Source organism: Triticum urartu, chromosome 5 (genome assembly GCF_003073215.2).
Source record: "Triticum urartu cultivar G1812 chromosome 5, Tu2.1, whole genome shotgun sequence".
Lineage (NCBI taxonomy): Eukaryota > Viridiplantae > Streptophyta > Magnoliopsida > Poales > Poaceae > Triticum > Triticum urartu.
This window is the reverse complement of record NC_053026.1, coordinates 154,868,727-154,889,471: the sequence shown is the minus strand read 5'-3', so window position 1 is coordinate 154,889,471 and position 20,745 is coordinate 154,868,727. Positions and strand designations below refer to the sequence as shown.

General features: G+C 44.1%; 1 long non-coding RNA gene across 1 annotated transcript; it reads right to left on the bottom strand.

Annotated features, from left to right (window-relative positions):
• Positions 1–14,081: 14,081 nt before the first annotated feature.
• Positions 14,082–18,342, bottom strand: LOC125555783. The gene is made up of 4 exons (XR_007304859.1): positions 18,233–18,342; positions 14,725–14,792; positions 14,560–14,646; positions 14,082–14,148 (listed from the first exon to the last, which is right to left on the bottom strand). It is a non-coding gene; the product is annotated as an uncharacterized LOC125555783 (long non-coding RNA).
• Between the last annotated feature and the right edge of the window lie 2,403 nt (positions 18,343–20,745).

Below are 20,745 nucleotides of genomic sequence, written 5' to 3'. Positions count from 1 at the left end.
ACTCACCGGCTACTGTTCAACCAGCCCTCTCCACGGGCTCCTGTTCAACCACCCCTCCACGGGCTACTGTTCATCCAGCCCTCCACCATCTACTGTTCATCCAGCCCTCCACGGGGTGGTCCTGTTCATCCAGCCCTCCACGGGGTCTTGTTCATCCAGCCCCAACCGGCTCGATCGATCGGGGTCCTGTTCATCCAGAGGCAACACCAGGGGTCCTGTTCATCCACCCCCACTGGGAACTGTTCATCTAAACCCCCCAGCAATGCTCACTGTTCATCCAGAGGCAGTATCGATCGGCTTCAGTTAGCAGCAGTAGCGAAGGAATCGCTCGATCGGGTTTAGTTAACAGCCATCGATTGATCGCTCGGGTTCAGTAACGCGTAGCCTGTAGTGCAATCGCTCGGGTTCAGTAGGCGAACGCCTTTCTCAGGTTCAGTTAGATCCCAATGCCTCACACCCACGTGCGTGCATGTATGAGAGAAACACACAAACCTCCGTGCATCGCTTGGCCCCGACCACCCACCGTAACCGAGAACACGCTGATATTTTCCTCGCCCTCGCTTCTACCATGGTTTTTTCCGTCATGGACGGCCCAAAGAATGTCATGCAGCTACGTCTCCGGCCCGCCCAGGATGAAAAGCCCATTTTCTGTCATGATTTTTTGTCATAGAAGTACGAGCCCACCACATCTATGATGATACCGGGTTTTGTCACAATTATCGTCATAGAAGTGTCATAAGTATGACAGAAAAAATTCTTTCGGCCCAAAATGTCACGAATGTGTCTTTTTTTGTAGTGCATGTCTATGTTGTTGTAGATAAATGGCCCGTGCTATTGTTCCTTTGAATTTTAATGTGTTCCTAGAGAAAGCTAAGTTGAAAGATGATGGTAGCAACTACACGGACTGGGTCCATAACTTGAGGATTATCCTCATTGTTGCACAAAAGAATTACGTCCTGGAAGCACCGCTAGGTGCAAAGCCCACTGCAGGAGCAACACCAGATGTTATGAACGTCTGGCAGAGCAGAGCTGATGACTACTCGATAGTTAAGTGTGCCATGCTTTACGGCTTAGAATCGGGACTTCAACAACGTTTTGAACGTCATGGAGCATATGAGATGTTCCAGGAGTTGAAGTTAATATTTCAAGCAAATGCCTGAATTGAGAGATATGAATTCTCCATTAAGTTCTATAGCTGCAAGATGGAGGAGAATAGTTCTTTCAGTGAACATACACTCAGAATGTCTGGGTACCACAACCACTTGACTCAACTAGGAGTTAATCTTCCTAATGATAGTGTCATTGACAGAGTTCTTCAATCACTGCCACCAAGCTACAAAAGCTTTGTGATGAACTATAATATGCAAGGGATGGATAAGACAATTCCAAGCTCTTCACGATGCTAAAAGCTGCGGAGGTAGAAATCAAGAAGGAGCAGCAAGTGTTGATGGTTAACAAGACCACTAGTTTCAAGAAAAAGGGCAAATGTAAGAAGGGGAACTTCAAGAAAACGGCAGGCAAGTTGCTGCTCAAGTGAAGAAGCCCAAGTCTGGACCTAAGCCTAAGACTGAGTGCTTCTACTTCAAAGGGATTGGTCACTAGAAGCGGAACTGCCCCAAATATTTGGTGGATAAGAAGGATGGCAAAGTGAACGGTATATTTGATATACATGTTATTGATGTTACTAATGCTCGCAGTAGCGCCTGGGTATTTGATACTGGTTATTTTGCTCATATTTGCAACTCGAAACATGGGCTACGGATTACGCGGAGATTGGCTAAGGACGAGGTGACGATGCGCGTGGGAAATGGTTCCAAAGTCGATGTGATCGCGGTCGGCACGCTACCTCTACATCTACCTTCAGAAGTAGTATTAGACCTGAATAATTATTATTTGGTGCCAGCGTTAAGCATGAACATTATATTTGGATCTTGTTTGATGCGAGACGGTTATTCATTTAAATCAGAGAATAATGGTTGTTCTATTTATATAAGTAATATCTTTTATGGTCATGCACCCTTGATGAGTGGTCTATCTTTATTGAATCTTGATAGCAGTGATACACATATTCATAGTATTGAAGCCAAAAGATATAAGTTTAATAATGATAGTGCAACTTATGTGTGGCACTGATGTTTAGGCCATATTGGTGTAAAGCGCATGAAGAAACTCCATGCTAATGGGCTTTTGGAATCACTTGATGCTTGCAAACCATGCCTCGTGGGCAAGATGACTAAGACTCCATTCTCCGAAACAATGGAACAAGCAACAGACTTATTGGAAATAATACATACTGATGTATGCGGTCCGATGAGTGTTGATGCTCGTGGCAGGTATCGTTATTTTCTGACCTTCACAGATGATTTGAGCAGATATGGGTATGTCTACTTGATCAAACATAAGTCTGAAACATTTGAAAAGTTTAAAGAATTTCAGAGTGAAGTGGAAAATCATCGTAACAAGAAAATTAAGTTTATATGATCTGATCATGGAGCTGAATATTTGAGTGATGGGTTTGGTCTTCATTTGAAACAATGCGGAATAGTTTCGCGACTCACGCCATCTGGAACACCACAGCGTAACGGTGTGTCCGAACATCGTAACCGCACTTTATTAGATATGGTGCGATCTATGATGTCTCTTATTGATTTAGCGCTATCATTTTGGGGTTATGCTTTAGTGACGGCTGCATTCACGTTAAATAGGGCACCATCAAAATCCGTTGAGACGACACCATATGAACTGTGGTTTGGCAAGAAACGCAAGTTATCATTTCTTAAAGCTTGGGGCTGCGATGCTTATGTGAAAAAGCTTCAACCTAATAAGCTCGAACCCAAATCGGAGAAATGTGTCTTCATAGGATACCCAAAGGAGACTGTTAGGTACACCTTCTATCACAGATCCAAAGGCAAGATATTTGTTGCAAAGAATGGATCCTTTCTAGAGAAGGAGTTTCTCTCGAAAGAAGTGAGTGGGAGGAAAGTAGAACTTGATGAGGTAACTGTACCTTCTCCCTTATTGGAAAGTAGTTCATCACAGAAATCAGTTCCAGTGATTCCTACACCAATTAGTGAGGAAGCTAATGATGATGATCATGAAACTTCTGATCAAGTTACTACCGAACCTCGTAGGTCAACCAGAGTAAGACCACACCAGAGTGGTATGGTAATCCTATTCTGGAGGTCATGTTACTTGACCATGACGAACCTATGAACTATGAGGAAGAGAAGATGAGCCCAGATTCCGCAAAATGGCTTGAGGCCATGAAATATGAGATGGAATCCATGTATGAGAACAAAGTGTGGACTTTGGTTGACTTGCCCGATGATCGGCAAGCCATAGAGAATAAATGGATCTTCAAGAAGAAGACTGACGCTGACGGTAATGTTATTGTCTACAAATCTCGACTTGTTGTGAAAGGTTTTCGACAAGTTCAAGGAGTTGACTACGATGAGACCTTCACACCCATAGCGATGCTTAAGTCCATTCGAATCATGTTAGCAATTGCCGCATTTTATGGTTATGAAATTTGGCAAATGGATGTAAAAACCGCATTCCTTAATGGATATCTTAAAGAAGAGTTGTATATGATGCAACCAGAAGGTTTTGTCGATCCAAAAGGTCCTAACAAAGTGTGCAAGCTCTAGCGATCCATTTATGGACTGGTGCAAGCATCTCGGAGTTGGAATATACGCTTTGATAGTGTGATCAAAGAATATGGTTTTATACAGACTTTTGGAGAAGCCTGTATTTACAAGAAAGTGAGTGGGAGCTCTGTAGCATTTCTGATATTATATGTGGATGACATATTGTTGATCGGAAATGATACTGAATTTCTGAATAGCATAAAAGGATACTTGAATAAGAATTTTTCAATGAAAGACCTCGGTGAAGCTGCTTATATATTGGGCATCAAGATCTATAGATATATATCAATACGCTTAATTGGAGTTCCACAAAGCACATACCTTGATAAAGTTTTGAAGAAGTTCAAAATGGATCAAGCAAAGAAAGGGTTCTTGCCTGTGTTACAAGGTATGAAGTTGAGTCAGACCCAATGCCCGACCACTTCAAAAGATAGAGAGAAAATGAAAGCCATTCCCTATGCCTCAGCCATAGGTTCTATCATGTATGCAATGCTGTGTATCAGACCTGATGTGTGCCTTGCTATTAGTTTAGCAGGGAGGTACCAAAGTAATCCAGGAGTAGATCACCGGACAGTGGTCAAGAACATCCTGAAATACCTGAAAAGGACTAAGGATATGTTTCTCGTATATGGAGGTGACAAAGAGCTTGTCATAAATGGTTATGTCGATGCAAGCTTTGACACTAATCCGGATGACTCTAAGTCACAAACCGGATATGTATTTTTATTGAATGGTGGAGCTGTCAGTTGGTGCAGTTCTAAGCAGAGCGTCGTGGTAGGATCTACGTGTGAAGCAGAATACATAGCTGCTTCGGAAGAAACAAATGAAGGAGTATGGATGAAGGATTTCATATCTGATCTAGGTGTAATACCTAGTGCATCGGGTCCAATGAAAATCTTTTGTGACAATACTGGTGCAATTGTGTTGGCACAGGAATCCAGATTTCACAAGAGAACCAAGCACATCAAAAGACACTTCAATTCCATCCGCGATCAAGTCAAGGAGGAAGACATAGAGATTTGCAAGATACATAGGGACCTGAATGTTGCAGACCCGTTTGAGGGAGTCCTGGATTAGGGGGTCCTCGGACAGCCGGACTATATCCTTCGGCTGGACTATTGGATTATGAAGATACAAGATTGAAGACTTCGTCCCGTGTCCGGGTGGGACTCTCCTTTGCGTGGAAGACAAGCTTGGCAATTCGGATATGTAGATCTCCTCCCTTGTAACCAACTCTGTGTAACCCTAGCCCCCTCCGGTGTCTATATAAACCGGAGGGTTTAGTCCGTAGGACAAGAACAATCATAATCATAGGCTAGCTTCTAGGGTTTAGCCTCTACGATCTCGTGGTAGATCAACTCTTGTAATGCTCATATCATCAAGATCAATCAAGCAGGAAGTAGGGTATTACCTCCATCGAGAGGGCCCGAACCTGGGTAAACATTGTGTCCCCTGCCTCTAGTGGCGAAGCCACCGCCCAGCAACCCTGGGCACTTGCCCGGGCTCGCTGGTCCTCGAGAGCAAAGATCGAACAAATTAATAAAGGGCTAAACGCTACGTGAGCTTGATTTTACCCCAGGCAAAAAACAATTGGGCCTTTCGTTTCTCACAGGTGTACGTAGCGCATGTCCCAACAACAGTCTGTAGCCCAGCTGCCCTGCTCGAAACAAACTTCTGTATCAATCGCTCAAACTCGCTGACTCTTTTTCTCTTCGTTTCTCGTCGGTGGCAAGCGTAGCGGCTGGCACGGCCGGCGGCGAGTGGACATCAGGTGCCCAGGCAGTTTACTCTCATCCCTGAACACCTCCTTCTCGTTCGGCTTCTGCTTGCTTCGGTCAAAAACGAAGAATCCTCCATAAATTAGGGTTAGCCAGCTATTCATCTCTCATCTGTGAATAATTCGTCTGGGCTAGGGAATGAATTGTTTTTGCAGAATTAATTGGAAGGCAGCTCACGTCATTGACTATTTGTTCATCTTGAAGAAGAAGGGAGGAGAAAACAGATTAATCTGTGTTGATCACTCGCCAGGGCATGGCCTCAAGAAGTTTGGATCGTCATATGATTTTTCTCCTGGATAAGTATTTATTTTTAGGTCAATTAATTTGTAGTAGAACTAGCATAATCATTTCGCAGGTCATGGTATTCATGTAACATTTTTTTTTATGTTTTGGTTCTTTCGTACTGATAGAATGCATATTCCTTTATGTGTAGTTTGTGGTCTTTCTGCTGGTAAACAGAAAGAAACATTTCACTATTTTCAGTTTGGTTAACCACAAACTAAATATTTGATAATACATACTTGGTGCAAGTAGTTCCTTACTATGAACTTGTTACTTGTTGTACCTCATTTTCCTTTTTACTTGTGAAACAACTAACTTCAAATTATATATTGGTTGTGTCAATGTCATCTCTTGAGAGAGCTTTTTCAGCAATGAAGATTATCAAGAATAAACTGCGTATTGAGATCAATAATGAATGGTTCATTGACTTGATGATATTTTACACTGAGTGGGCAATGAAGTCTCGGAAAGGGCTTTTGCCTTGCAATTTTCTTTAGCACACTGTTGGTATGTTCCATCTAACCATCCCTATTCTTGCAAGCTTTCTATTTTGAGTATATTCACATCTCACAACTAATTTTTTTAACTACAAATCCATTTTTAATCTTGTAGTGCCTTCTAGGACTTTGGCAACATGGCGAGTTTGGCTCTATACAAGGCTGGATATATGTCTTTCTTTTGGCAAAAATCAACAAGCGGGAGATGCTTCATCTCCCATGGTAGCAGAAATTGTACAATGATATCTGGTATGGATAGCTTTACATTTGTTGGCAACATGCCAAGTTTGTCTCTAAGCAAGGCTGGTTATAAATCTTTTCTTGTCAAGTCTCAACTTTATTTGGTCTATGAAATGGATATTGATTTATTAGTTTATTTTAAAATTACATTTTTTGTTACTATTGCATTCATGTTTTCACTTCATTATTAATGTGGTTTTGTGGTTCAGAAGTTTGGTGCTATCTTATATGATGTGTATCCGAATACTCCAATTTTGATATTTCTAGATTATACACTTAGGCTCAACTTGCCCAGGCTCCAGAAAAGTTCTGGCTCCGCCACTGCCTGCCTCCTGTTACCATCCGCCTTAGACGCACATTTCGGGACCCCCTACCCGAGATCCGCCGGTTTTGACACCGACATTGGTGCTTTCATTGAAAGTTCCAATGTGCCGCCACGATAAGGCTTGATGGCTCATCTTGTTGTTAAGGACAACATTACCTCGGGGGGAGCCCTGGCTGTAGGCCAAACTCTCTGACTAGGCGGCTTCGTCATGACCGCCCGTTCGGCCGTCGCGCCGACGATGACTTCTCGGGTCATCAAAAACAGCCTCCACGTCGGCTCGGGATTCGCCGAGCAGATGGATCCAATAGAGCTCTCTTCCCTGAACGAGCTCTTGGATCGCATCACCACCCTGGGAGTCGCAACGGACTATGATCGGATCGGGCTTAAACCCAACCAAAGGGAGATTAACTCTCCGCCGGTCACCCATCAGATAGCGGTGGTGGAGGAGCAATGTAGCAATTCTTCCTCTATTTTAAGGACAAACTATGTCCGGATTCCCGAGCTCTCCGAGCCGGATACCCGTCCACGGGAGGACATGGCCCAAGCTTCAAACCTAGAATCAGACAGTGGGCCAGAACTATTGGGCAACATCTAGGAGTCCGAGCTGCCAAGCTCGGAAACTCCTCCGCCCCTGGGTCTCGGATCGGGTCAGGGTTTGGACCTAAATCTACCCACCCACCCAGACTCAAGTGATCTTTCCCACATTAGACAAGAGCCCCAAGAGACAGTACATCACTATTGGGCCAGATTCCTCCTTGTAATGAGCAAGGTCAAGGACTGTCACGAGGAAGACACAATTTCATTCTTTTGCAAAAATTGCATGGACAAGGGAATCCTCAACGCCATAAGTCGTCGTGACATAGCACACTTCGCTGACTTAGCGGCCATAGTACAGAAGTACTGTTCCATGGAAAGCGCCTGGAAAACCCAAATAAAATTCTGGGACCCTCCGGCTCTCACTAAACCCTCCGTCTGAACTAAAAGGGTGTACTCTCGTAAGTCACCCGATCCAATTACAAAGAAACAAAAGCCCACTACAGGGTGTAAAACTATATTGGAGGGATGGCTCAATGGGCCATGCAAAATTCATAGTACAGCGGATACCATGCCAACACACAGCCTTAGAGCATGTTGGATACTCCGGTAGGTGGCCAAGAGCGGCGAGGATATCCTCATCAACAATATAACAGAGCACCATCCCGTGGAAAATAACAATACAGTATTGACAGTCTTCGAGACCTTCACCTCAAATAATAGGCACAAGAGAACACTCCGCGGCCTTGCCGAAGTCTGCCACGTTGCAGCAATAAATCCATGGAACGACACGGCCATAACCTTCAATGCCAGTGACGAACCTCAATTCCGAACAGCCCGAGCACCAGCCTCTTTGGTCGTTAGTCCAATTGTGGACGGCTTCCAGCTTACTAAAGTGCTCATGGACGGTGGCAGCGGATTAAACCTCATCTACGAGGAAACTCTCAGCAAAATGGAAATAGATAAGAGCCGTATTGAGCAAAGCAGCATGACCTTCAGAGGAATCATCCCTAGTCGGGAGGCGCGATGTGCAGGAAAAATCACACTAGATGTGGTATTCGGCACGCCGGAGAATTATAGGTCCAAAGAAATCACATTCCAAGTGGCCCCGTTCAGTAGCGGATACCATGCCCTTTTAGGGCGGGAGGCATTCACGATCTTCCAAGCTATACCCCATTACGGGTACATGAAGCTCAAAATGCTCGGGCCCAATGGAATCATCACTCTGGCTAGTGATCCAGACATAGCACTCCGCGCCGAAAATAAAACCGCCGCACTAGCCCTCGAGGCGTTATCCGAAGCCCTTGCGGCCGAAGAACTAACTGCGCTGCGCTCCACAGTGGACAGGGACAATGTGATACTCGACAAAAGACCCAAGTCCACCTCTTTTAAACCAGCGGACGAAATAGTCAAATTCCAGGTCCACCCAACGGACCCTACAAAAACAGCATCCATCGGGGCACAGCTGAACCCCACAATAGACGCCGCACTGCAGGAGTTCTTGCGTGAGAATTGGGACATATTCGCCTGTCATCCTTCAGACATGCCAGGAATCCCACGCAGGCTGGCCGAGCATAGCCTTAACATTCTAAAGGGGTTCAAGCCAGTCAAGCGGACTCTTCAGTGTTTCTCTGAGCCTAAGCGACAATCCATGGGAGAAGAGCTAGCCAAGTTACTCGAGGTCGGATTCATTAGAGAAATAAAACATCCGTACTGACTACCAAACCTGGTGATGGTACCAAAGAAGGAAAAATCATGGCGCCTATGTGTCGATTTCAAGGACCATAACAAGGCTTGCCTCAAGGATCCCTTCCCCCTCCCACGCATCGATCAAATTATCGACGCTACCGCAGGACACGACTCATTGTGCTTCCTCGACGCATACTCCAGATACCATCAAATTAAGATGGCGGAGCCCGATCAAGCCGCAACGGCATTCATCACTCCATACGGCCCCTTCTGTTTTAACACCATGCCTTTCGGGCTCAAAAACGCCGGTGCAACCTATCAACGCATGATTCAGACATGCCTGGAAACACAAATCGGCAAAACAGTGGAGGCATACGTAGACGATGTGGTCATCAAAACAAGACACGTCAAATCCTTAATAGACGACTTGAGGCTCACGTTCGACAACCTCCGAACATATGACATCAAGATCAATCCAGAAAAATGTGTTTTCGGCGTGCCCGCCGGAAAGCTCTTGGGCTTCATCGTCTCCAATAGAGGAATTGAAGCAAATCCAGCTAAAATCCGAGCTTTGTCACAGTTGGCTGTCCCAACAGACCTCAAGCAAATCCAGAAGTTAACTAGATGCGTGGCTGCCTTAAGCCGCTTTATCTCCCGATTAGGAGAAAAGGCACTACCTCTTTATCACCTTCTTCGATGCACCGAACACTTCGAGTGGACAGATGCGGCCACGGCCGGATTGGAAGAAATAAAAGCCGCATTGGCCACCAACCCAATCTTGGCCGCGCCAAATGTCGGTGAACCAATGCTGTTATATATAGCGGCAACACACCAAGTTGTAAGCGCAATGCTCGTCGTCCAACGAGAGACGGACGGACATAAGTTCCTGCTTCAAAAGCCGGTATACTACGTATCCACCGCCCTCACTCCATGCAAATCACGGTACCCACATTATCAAAAGATAGCATACGCGGTCTTCATGGCATCCCGGAAACTATGACACTACTTTCAAGGGTGTTCAATTACGGTGGCCTCCGAAGTACCACTCAACGACATAATAAATAACCGTGATGCCATGGGCCGGATTGCTAAATGGGATATCGAGCTCCTCCAATTCGACATAACATATAAACCACGGCGAGCCATTAAGTTGCAAGTACTGGCTGATTTTGTCGCCGAATGGACGGAAGTTGAACTCCCTAAAGAGTACGGCGCGTACTCCAATTGGATCATGCACTTTGACGGCTCTAAGATGTTGGCTGGTCTGGGGGCGGGCATCGTCCTAACATCCCCCACCGGAGATTCAGTTCAATACGTACTCCAAATATTATACACAGACTCCAACAATGCAGCAGAATATGAGGCCCTGTTGCATGGTCTCCGGATGGCAGTCTCCATGGGCATTCAACGCCTAGAGGTGCGAGGGGGTTCAAACCTCGCAATATCTCAAATAATGGGGACTTTAACGCCAAGGACCCAAAAATGGTGGCTTACCGCAACGCCGTCCTCAAAATGTCAGCTCGGTTCGAGGGCCTCGAATTCCACCATGTGGTCCGAGAAAACAATCAAGCGGCGGATATCCTCGTCCGCATCGGCGCTAAGCGCGACCCTGTCCCACCTAATATCTTCTTGGAAAGGTTGTTTAAGCCATCCGTGGTGTGGGAAGGGAAGACCGGCAAAAACAGTCCGGATCCGGCCACAACACCGGATCCCGAACACTCTGACGTAATCGGAGGCTCTGCCACCGAAATAACATCTTCGGCCCACGTGATTATGGCTGTCATCGCCCCATGAATAGAACCCTTCTTGGCTTACCTAACTAGGCAAGAACTCCCTGATGACCCAAACGAGGCACGTTGCATTGTGCGATGGTCTAAAGCCTACAAGTTCCACGAGGGAGAGCTCTATAAGAAAAGCGCTACCGGAGTACTTCAAAGGTGCATCTCCGAAGAGGAAGGACGACAACTTTTGGCAGAAATTCATGCTGGACTTGGCGGCCACCACGCCGCAGCTTGGGCCCTTGTAAGCAAGGGCTTCCATACAGGTTTTTACTGGCCGACGGCCCGAGCAGACGCACAGGACCTCGTTCAACGTTGCGTCGGTTGCCAGCTTTTTGCAAACCAAAGCCATATGTCACCTACCGCTCTCCAAACAATCCCCATTACTTGGCCCTTTTCGGTCTGGGAGCTTGACATGGTGGGACCCCTTAAAGGGGGAAGCCATAAGAAAAAATACCTATTGGTCATGGTGGATAAATTCACCAAATGGATAGAAGCCAAACCAGTTAAAACGGCCGAGTCCGGACCAGTTATAGACTACATATCCGGGGTTGTACACCATTATGGTGTCCCCCACAGCATCATCACCGATAACGGCTCGAACTTTACAGCCGATGATGTAAAAACTTGGTGCAGCAACATGGGCATTAAGCTCGATTATGCCTCTATCTATCACCCGCAAACTAACGGTCAAGTCGAGCGAGCAAATGGTCTTATCATGAGCGGCATTAAACCCAGATTAGTGCGATCCTTGAAGGAATCAGATACGCACTGGGTGGAGGAGCTTGACTCCGTACTATGGGGGCTGCGGACCACGCCGAATCGCACTACCGGATACACATCATTCTTTATGGTGTACGACGCAGAGGCGGTACTGCCCTGCGACATCATTCATGACTCACCTCGAGTGCGCATGTACAAAGAGAAAGAAGCCGAGCTTGATCGGCAGGACAGTTTGGACGCCCTGGAGGAGGAGCGTGACGTGGCAAAAGCCCGCTCCGCATTCTATCAGCAACAAGCTCGGCGGTACCAAAGCAAAGAAGTACAGGCCAAAACTTATAACGTTGGCGAACTTGTTCTACGCCTACTGGAGAAGAAAAAGGACAAGCTCAAGCCCAAATGGGAAGGTCCCTTCGTTATTGACAAAGTTCTGACCGGTGGAGCGTACCATCTGCGGGACGCATCGGACAATCGACTCGAGCCAAACCCGTGGAACGCAGCCAGACTCAGAAGGTTCTACGCCAGTGACGGACTCTGTGTTCGTCTCCTTACCTCCGTCAATTTTTTATACTAGTTGACCCATTGCGCCAAATGGCGCAAAGACCCGCTGAAGACATGCTATCGATGAAAATAGTTTCATGCTGCAAGGACCTTCTACTAAATCATGCTATTTTTTTAAACATGTTTATTACGTTGTGAAATAATAGTCTGGGAAAAGGAAAATTGCATAATATGAATATGTTCAGTTTGAAAATATGCCCACTATGATGAGAGAGTAAAGTTGGCATGGATGTATTTTTTGGCAATGGGTTTGGAAAAAGAAAATATTTGTGTGACATGAATAGGTTACCATAGGCTTGAGCAATCACATAGGACACGAATTGTAACTATTTTTATAAAAAAGAATAGATTTGGCCTTCAAAATATATACTTGAGCATGCATAATTTATTATGTTATTCAAGAACATGGAGGCATAAGTTTTAAAAAAAATACAAACAAAGAATGAAATGTAAATAGTTGCTTAATGTAATTATGCAACAAATTAGAACATCGATGGGTCAAATAACTGAGCTTGCAATTAGAAAGTCCAAATAGCTTACGCTAAAAAGAAGGTAAACATAGGCAACACCGTAAAAAAGAAGGTAAACATAGGTGACACAATAAAGCCTGGTTTGATGAACTCTATCGCACACTTTGTGATGTTTGATGAATAAAGCTACCCCTCAAAAAAAAGTGACACAATAAAATGTACTCAACACATGATGAACATTTCTTAGAAATAGTGGTCTATTACATCATATAATTTGGTTTTGTACAAAAAAAGTTTCCTCTTTTGTGTATATATCCTAAACACCACCCCTTGCGATGAACTCTGTCTTTGTCCACAAATTTGGTTATTCCCCATCCAGCATGTCAGTTGCAGTCTCCTGAAGCATAGGAACAACACAAGTTAAAAAAATCTGGTCAAACATACACTAAGAATATACTCATGGGCATTATCAACAGATTAAACCAAAGTTATAGTGCAGCAGGCTCTCTGTAAAGTCAAGTTACCATTCGGTTTTTACGAACCAATGGAGAAAAGCCGAAACACTGACCCAAGAATTAACCTGAGAAGGTTGTTCTTCAAGCTGACTCCTAGCAGAAGATGATGCATCTAAGTGAAGCTGCCTGGAGATTTCTTATATGTCCCTCGCTCTCTACCGCAACAGATAGTTGGAATGGCATATAAGATAAGTGTGAGGTACTGACAGAAGCTCACTCTCAAAAGGCACATTCAGTATGTGTATGTAATGATATAGATGCGTTATTAATTAAGTAACCTGAATAAGTAGTTGCATATTTCTTCTAGGGACAACTGTTTACATATTTCTTCTATATCCATTGCTCTCTGATGTTATATCATATATCTGTGCTGTAAGTAACAAAAGAGTAGTCTTTCCTTTTTTCAACATAACAGTCTACTTATCTGATGCACTGGGGCTAATAGGAACATAAGAAAACACCAATGACTAATCATTTGGAAGGCAGCATGGCTGAGTCCTACACATGGCTAGTCAAGCCCTCTTGCCAAGCTGGAAAGTTTCTTACAAATGCGGAAATATCCATAAGATTGCATCTCTCCTGTTCTACTCAAATAATATTTTGTATATATCAGAGGTTTCAAAAGCTAGGTACCCGTTAACTCCTATTGAGTCTGTTTGTGTATATATCATTGGTCTGTTTTATTCTAGAGCCTTACTAATCAAATAAAGATAAAAATTTTAAAGTAAATTCTATGCCTAGAAACCAAATAAGAACTACACTGAAAATATTTATGAATTACTACAACTATTCAGACCATTTTAGACTACTTTAGTATGAGACTGTAATCAAGAATAATGAATGTAGGTGATCTGATATCTTGTTCGAACAATAAAATAAATAAGGACATACAGGTAATGGATTTGACCAACAAAACCAAATAGTTCTAGATCTGTACGAACTTCTAGAGAATTGATCAAATCTTAAAAGTTAGAAAGGCTAAGGAGATAGAGTAATGATATGTTACGGGAATAAGCATGCATGTCCGCTGACCATACATAGTAGTTGATTAGCGATGATGCACTCAATGCGAACCGGTGTTTCCATGCCTATCAGGATAAAGGTATTCTTTTCTGCAAGGATAAACATGGAAGTGGAGTGATCAAGCAGACCGAAAAGAGTTTTCATGACTTAAAAATAATAAACAGAATATGGAAATAAGTGCTTTGAAACATAGAATTTTGGAGCTGCACACAAGATGCAGCTGAAGAGGACACCCCTAAATGAAAACATCAAGCTAAAAAATTAAGCTAGCAAACCAGTCTGACCTATTAGATATCCCACATGGACAGTAGCACCTACATATTGAAGCAACAAAATTGACAAAAAAAATCCCCATATATGAATATCACAATCTGTGGGCATTAACTAAACACAAATTAAACCTAAAAGAAGAAGTCAAATGATAAATCTTCTACAACATTAACACATGGGTGATAACATCAAGAAAACAATTGATTGTGTTCACACGAGAGAAATATCACCTTGTTCTTCTTCACCAAATTCTTCTGCTGGATTATTCCTCCTCTTATTTCTCAGATCGCCAGACATCGAATCAGAGAATGGAGCGCCTAACAGAGCAGAGCAAGGAAAATCTTTAGGTCTAGTAAAACATTAGCCAAGCGAGTACACAAATTCTTGTCCATTACCTTGAGGAATATGAGATCCAAAAATAATACACTGCGATAAGGTGACCATTATGACAATGTCCATGGACCTGCAAGCACCATTGAGTACAATCACAGAAAAAAATCAAAAATACATTACAGAACAACAGGACATCATCACAATAATACCTTTAATCTAAGAGAATAAATGAATAATAATGAAGAAATAATGGAAGGAGAACAGAACTATAAAGCTTTTATTAATCGATGAGTAGCCTGGTTCACTTCCCAAATATAAATATGCAGAAATTGAGGGAGATGGACACCGATCAATTTGACATGCTGCGCTTTCTGCCAAACCAAGAGACACAACCAGCCAATGTATTTTTAGCTCCACTACACCAATCTGATTGTAAGCTGATCAAGCAGAAAGAATAGACAATATAAACCATGCCCCTATTATCCTAACCCAGGGCAGCCGACAAGCGGGACCAGGAGCAGCACCGGCCCACCTGTCATTGCGAGACCACAAGCTCGGGCCAAAATAATGTGCCTTGCTAACCAAACATGCTGAAGATCAAGATAGCTAATGAGTTAAGGATCATTTTTCAACGGCATGCCCATCTGAAGCAGATCACAAAATTCTATCACTGCCCTTGAACTCCTTACACCTAAGCTCAAGAACACACAAATGCTTCTATGAAAGCTTCAGACGACCAGTAAGTCAGTCGGTATTACTCAAAAGAAATAGTAGAATAATCAAACAAAAAAACAGTTAGGCTGGAATAACTTCAGATCCAGAAGCATATCTGATGTAAGGACCAGATATGCAATCTCAATGGTGAGAACCCGTGCAAGATTAAGAAATTATCAAAGTCCCTGTCAATAAATCCTAGATAAAATGCCAATATCCTTTCAGTTAATTCAGACAGCACGTATAGGATCATGTAGCAGTACATGTGTGTGATTAGAAACCAAGTTCATTATGGAAAGGGACATTTTGTACAAATTTTATGAACGAAAGCTCTTATTTTCATATTTCTGTATCCTTTTTTAAACTATGAATCTAATATTTTGGAAAAAATAAGTCTCTTATCATTATGTGTGTAAATAAAAATTACATTGCAACCACTTGGGATGAGTCAAGTGGATCTGAAACAATGGTTGTCCTGCTCCGGCCCCTAGTGTAACTCCCTCCTACAGTCCTGCTCCAGCTCCTTCTTTAGCTCGTCAGCTCCTCACGTTAGCCTTCACGCAGCTGGAGGAAGGAGGCAGGCGCATAGGATCTGCAACAACGTCCAGAAAACAAAATTTACATATTTTTCAGAAGATGGACGTACCAGAACTATCTCAATAATGAGCTAACATCTAAAACACCAGAAACTGAAGAACGCGGCAGCAGCACAAATCTTCTTCACAATAAGAAAAGTAATCTTAAATTAGACAAGGATACTGGTATGCAAATTTGAGGTAGAAAAATGTTCATTTTCCCAGGTACTAACTCTCAACTGGTTTGCAAATAAACTGACCAAAAAGATCTGTAGATTAAACATGTTATCTGACTGACAAGCACGAAATGACATTCTGTTCTAGGCTCAAATCAGCAAGTAAGTAGTAACCACCTTAATTAGAAGGGTCCCCTCAGCCCGAGGCCATACAAGTAAGGTGGCCCCTGACAAAGAGGGTCTCATGCTCTATGGGTCAGTCTGGTATCCTTCATTTGCGCAAAACTACTCTGAGCCATGGGTCTCTTTTGAAATCTACCACAGCATATAATTGCATGTGCTTGTCCCTGTTCAGTTTCTGCACAACATTACAACAATTTGTGAGGTGATTTATAATTTCTCCACAACATGCATTTTGTCCAGTCATGGAAAGTCTACAAAGAAAAATCACGATAGCCGAGAGAAGTCATGGTATTCTTGCTGCAAAAACTACGGCTAGATCAGTTTTAAAGTTCAAATTTTAGCTTGTAGAAACAACTTAAGTGGCAAGTTATTAGATATTCTGCACCAGAACAGAGTCTTGACTAAATAATAACTTACATAAGCACTGGACCTATGCAGACCAACTAAACTGAATATTCTACATCAGAACAAAATATTGACTAATCATTAACTGACATAAGCACCGGACCAGTAAACAATCGCCCTCTGGGACAAATGTAGACCAAACTAAAGTGAATATTCTCTACCAGAACAGAATCTGGGACAAATGCAGACCAAAGTCACCAAACTAAACTAAACTGAATATTCTATGCCAGAACAGAATCTTGACGACATACGTATGAAATGGCCAAAAACTGATTACAAGTAACGTTTGTATCCTAGCATTACTACAAAGGTAAATGGAGGTGCTGATCATGTGCATGCAAACACACAGGGAGTGTTTCATTTACATTCACCTTTGATTCTCCATATATTTTATGTGCTCTCCAATAAAAGAAAATATTTGGATGGTGAATTCACAAGCCAAGGACAACTGAAGTTGGTTATGTGACATACCGGGTATGAGTGTGATGTATACATGGATTTGAAATTCCTATATTTTCGAGCTCATCCATGATAAGATCCATAGCCTTCCATATATGTTTTGTAAGGATCACCAGACTCAACGTATGACAGAGGAACTCCATGAGCGCTAAAACATAGCATGATCTGCAAGTTTCGTGTTCTCTCAGATATAATATTTCATTCAGAGCGCGTCAACTGAAAATGATAAATTCTATATAAAGTCTAGAAAGAATAAAACAAAAAAGTAGGAGTAATCGAAGTTATATCTGTATCAGTAGTAAGCCATTTTTGCTTGACTGCTAATAGTCGAAGTTATATCTGTATCAGTAGTAAGCCATTTTTGCTTGACTGCTATCATACTAATTGAGGATGCATTCTCCAGGGAGCAAAAAAAGCAAACTAATTTTCTGAATACATTACAAACACACCGAGATAAGAAAATCTAAATGAGGCATCATGCCGTTAGGAGCCAAGCAATGGAAACCTAATGGTGAAAATACTACATAAACAGGTAGAATCGAATGGAAATCGAGGGAGCTTCAGGTGAGCGGGTCGCCCAGCCACAGAGTATGCATCAAAATTCAGTATAAAAAAGGACTACTCATGAGTAGAAAGATCATTGTCGCAATTTGGAATGACATGTTCTAGTAGGAATCCTAGATATACAAAGAGAGTATTAGTTCAGCAGAATCAATATCATTATGCAACAAACTATCAACCATTGCACTATATCTCAAGAATTTATAGTGTAGCCACCAAACAAAGTGGTAATCAAGGCAACATCAATCTAACAACAATGGCTGACTGATGATGTTTTAGTCCTTTCGGTTTACTAATTCAGAGGAACTGTAACAAAAATCGCTCTTTGGTCAATAGCATCAACTGATTCTTTGAACTCTAAATTCCACTCTTAGCTAAAATTATTCTTCCTCTCTTCTATGTCAGATCTGCACACGTCAAGTTTAAAAATCCATATAATAGCAAAGTAAAATGTGTGTGAGGAAGAAACTAAGAGAGGGGGAGAAAGAGTGGAGCACCTAGTTCGCCGCCGGCTTGCATCGCTCGAGCCGCCTGCAACAGGCACCTCCAGATCCACGAGGCAGCCATGGGAGGAGGGATGAGCTCCTGGTTCCTCTCGCCTTCCCACTTCCCACACCGCCTGTTCACCTCGAGCTCCTTGCCCAGTGGGGGGGGGTGGAGGCAGAGGTGGCGCCTCTCATGGTGCAGAGGAGGCGACGACGCGGTGGCGCAACAAGTCGACCTGCCGGCCGCCGGCAGGTGCGCGAGGCCTCACCCTGCCCCTTCCCCATGCTAGGATCGCTCACCTTCTCCTTCCCCGCTGTTGCTTGCCTTCCTCGTCGGCCTCCTCCTTCCCTTGTCGTCCGCATCCTACACCTCCCCTACATCCCCACCCGCACCGCGAAGACGACCTACGTCCGATCTGGATCGACGGTGACATGGAAGAGGACAGGAGGTGGCGAGCAGAGGAGAAGGCTGGCGATGGGATCGACGGCGACATGATAGAGGAGAGGAGGAGGCGAGTGGAGAGACGAGGTCGGCCGGCGGTTGCTGGTGAGGAGAGGATGGTGGGGATCGAGGGAGGGGTGCGGCGGCTCGTGGGGATCGAGGGGAAAGAGAAAGAGGGCTAGGGTTCGTTTGGCGGCTGGGGTGGGAGTGGGGCGAGACGCGGGTGATTGGGTGCGGGCGCGCCGAGCTGATTGGCCAAAACCACCTGCACCTGCAAACGGGCAACCCAGCCAACCAACGTGCGGCGCGAGCCCGTTAGTCATTGGACAACGAAAACGATAAAAATTGATTTTACCTGCTGTGAAGATTCAACGACTCAGGCACGCCAGAAAGGCAGATCGGACAGCCGACGAAGCTCCAATCGAGAGAGCCTTGTGGAGGTGAGTTAGCTAGCTTCATTATAGTTTTAAATATCTGCTATCTGTCTTTTCTTTCTTTCTTTCTTCCTTTTTTCTTCTCGGCCTTAAAAGGTTAAAATGTGTCTTGACTACACAATCTTGACACGCTAGGCGAGCTCATTATACGTGGGGGCTTCTTATACAGAAGCTTAATATAACTATGTTCCGGGCTTTATTACCCCCGCACATGTGTTACTTTTTCACATGTACCTTTTCTTCGCCATTATATGCATCGATATGACGTAAGTTTTGGCCAAGCTGGGTTGTCTGGCTCTTTGTGTTTATGCTCTACGTTCCCGTTGATTCGGCTAGGGCATAAGGGAGCACCTCTGTGATTGTTACTGCCGGTCAGCCGGATGTGTACCTCGAACTGGGTGAAGCCGAAAGCTAGCGTTCTTAAGGGAATATTCGGTCGGTGAACAAAAGATGACTTTTATTTATTGTAATACATGCCCCCAGATGTTTATATCCTGCGTGTCTTCTCGTAGTTCGGACATGCATATTAATGCATGCATACCCAGGGAAAGGAACCCTTAACGGAACTATTCTCCCTGAAAAATGTTTCTTACTATCCATATAATATAACATAGCTAGTTGGGTACTTGTCTGTGACGCCCGGATATTTAAACTACAGTAATCATGTGCTAACGATGACACGTCACCATTGTTACTGTTGCTAATCTCGCTTAGATTCTAATCGGTCCAAATCCAAATTTAAATTAAAGTCAAACAATAAAAGTTTTCGAATGTCAAAACTAAAATGTGCAAGCTATGGAAAATAATCATAAGTATTATTGATGGTGAAACCAAACTTTTATAAAAGGTTTAAGTGCATTAAAATGTTTAAAACAGTGTCTTAAACAATTATGTAAATGCCTTTTTATAATTTCTATAAGAACAATTAATTTATTTAAGCACCAAGCTTTTTGTGATAGAGGTATAAATAGTAAATACTAATTTAGAAACCAGGTTCTCATTTTACTTAAACTAAATTAAGGTGTAGATAGGTAAAAAAAGCCTCTTTCCCCTAGGCCAAATGGCCCAGCTGGCCTCACTGGCCAAACCAGGCTAGCCCACCAGTGCCACCTCCCTCCCTCTTCTATTCACGGGGGGAGACGTGGGCACCGACGATGGCCACCACGGCAGAGGGCGTCGTCGTGGCGCCCATCCGCCACCCCCCGGCGCCTACTTAACCGACGCCCTCCTCTCCACGCGAACCCTAGCTCACCCCATTCCCCTTCCTCCTTCTCCTCGTGCCCTCGTTTGCACGATCCCGCACCTCACCGCGCGGTCGTCGTTGTCCTCGTGGTCGGTTGCATCCCTATGTTGCGCCACCACGTCCTGGAGCTTCGCCGCCATCGCCTTCGTCTCCCTCACCACTAGATCGAGCCCGGGGCCCTGCATCGCGTCGTCACCGTCGTCTTTTTCGTCTTCGGTCGCCGGCGAGCTCCGTCGAATCCGGCCACCTCAAGCCCTCCCCGAGCTTGCGTTAGCACCACTACGGGGCCCTGTGAGCCCCCTCCCCCTTCCCCTCTTCCTCCCCGTCAGACGTCGTAGTCGTCATAAACTACCGCCGCCGTCTGCCGTTGCACGTCGTCGTCAGTCCTGCTCGCTACCGCGCGCTC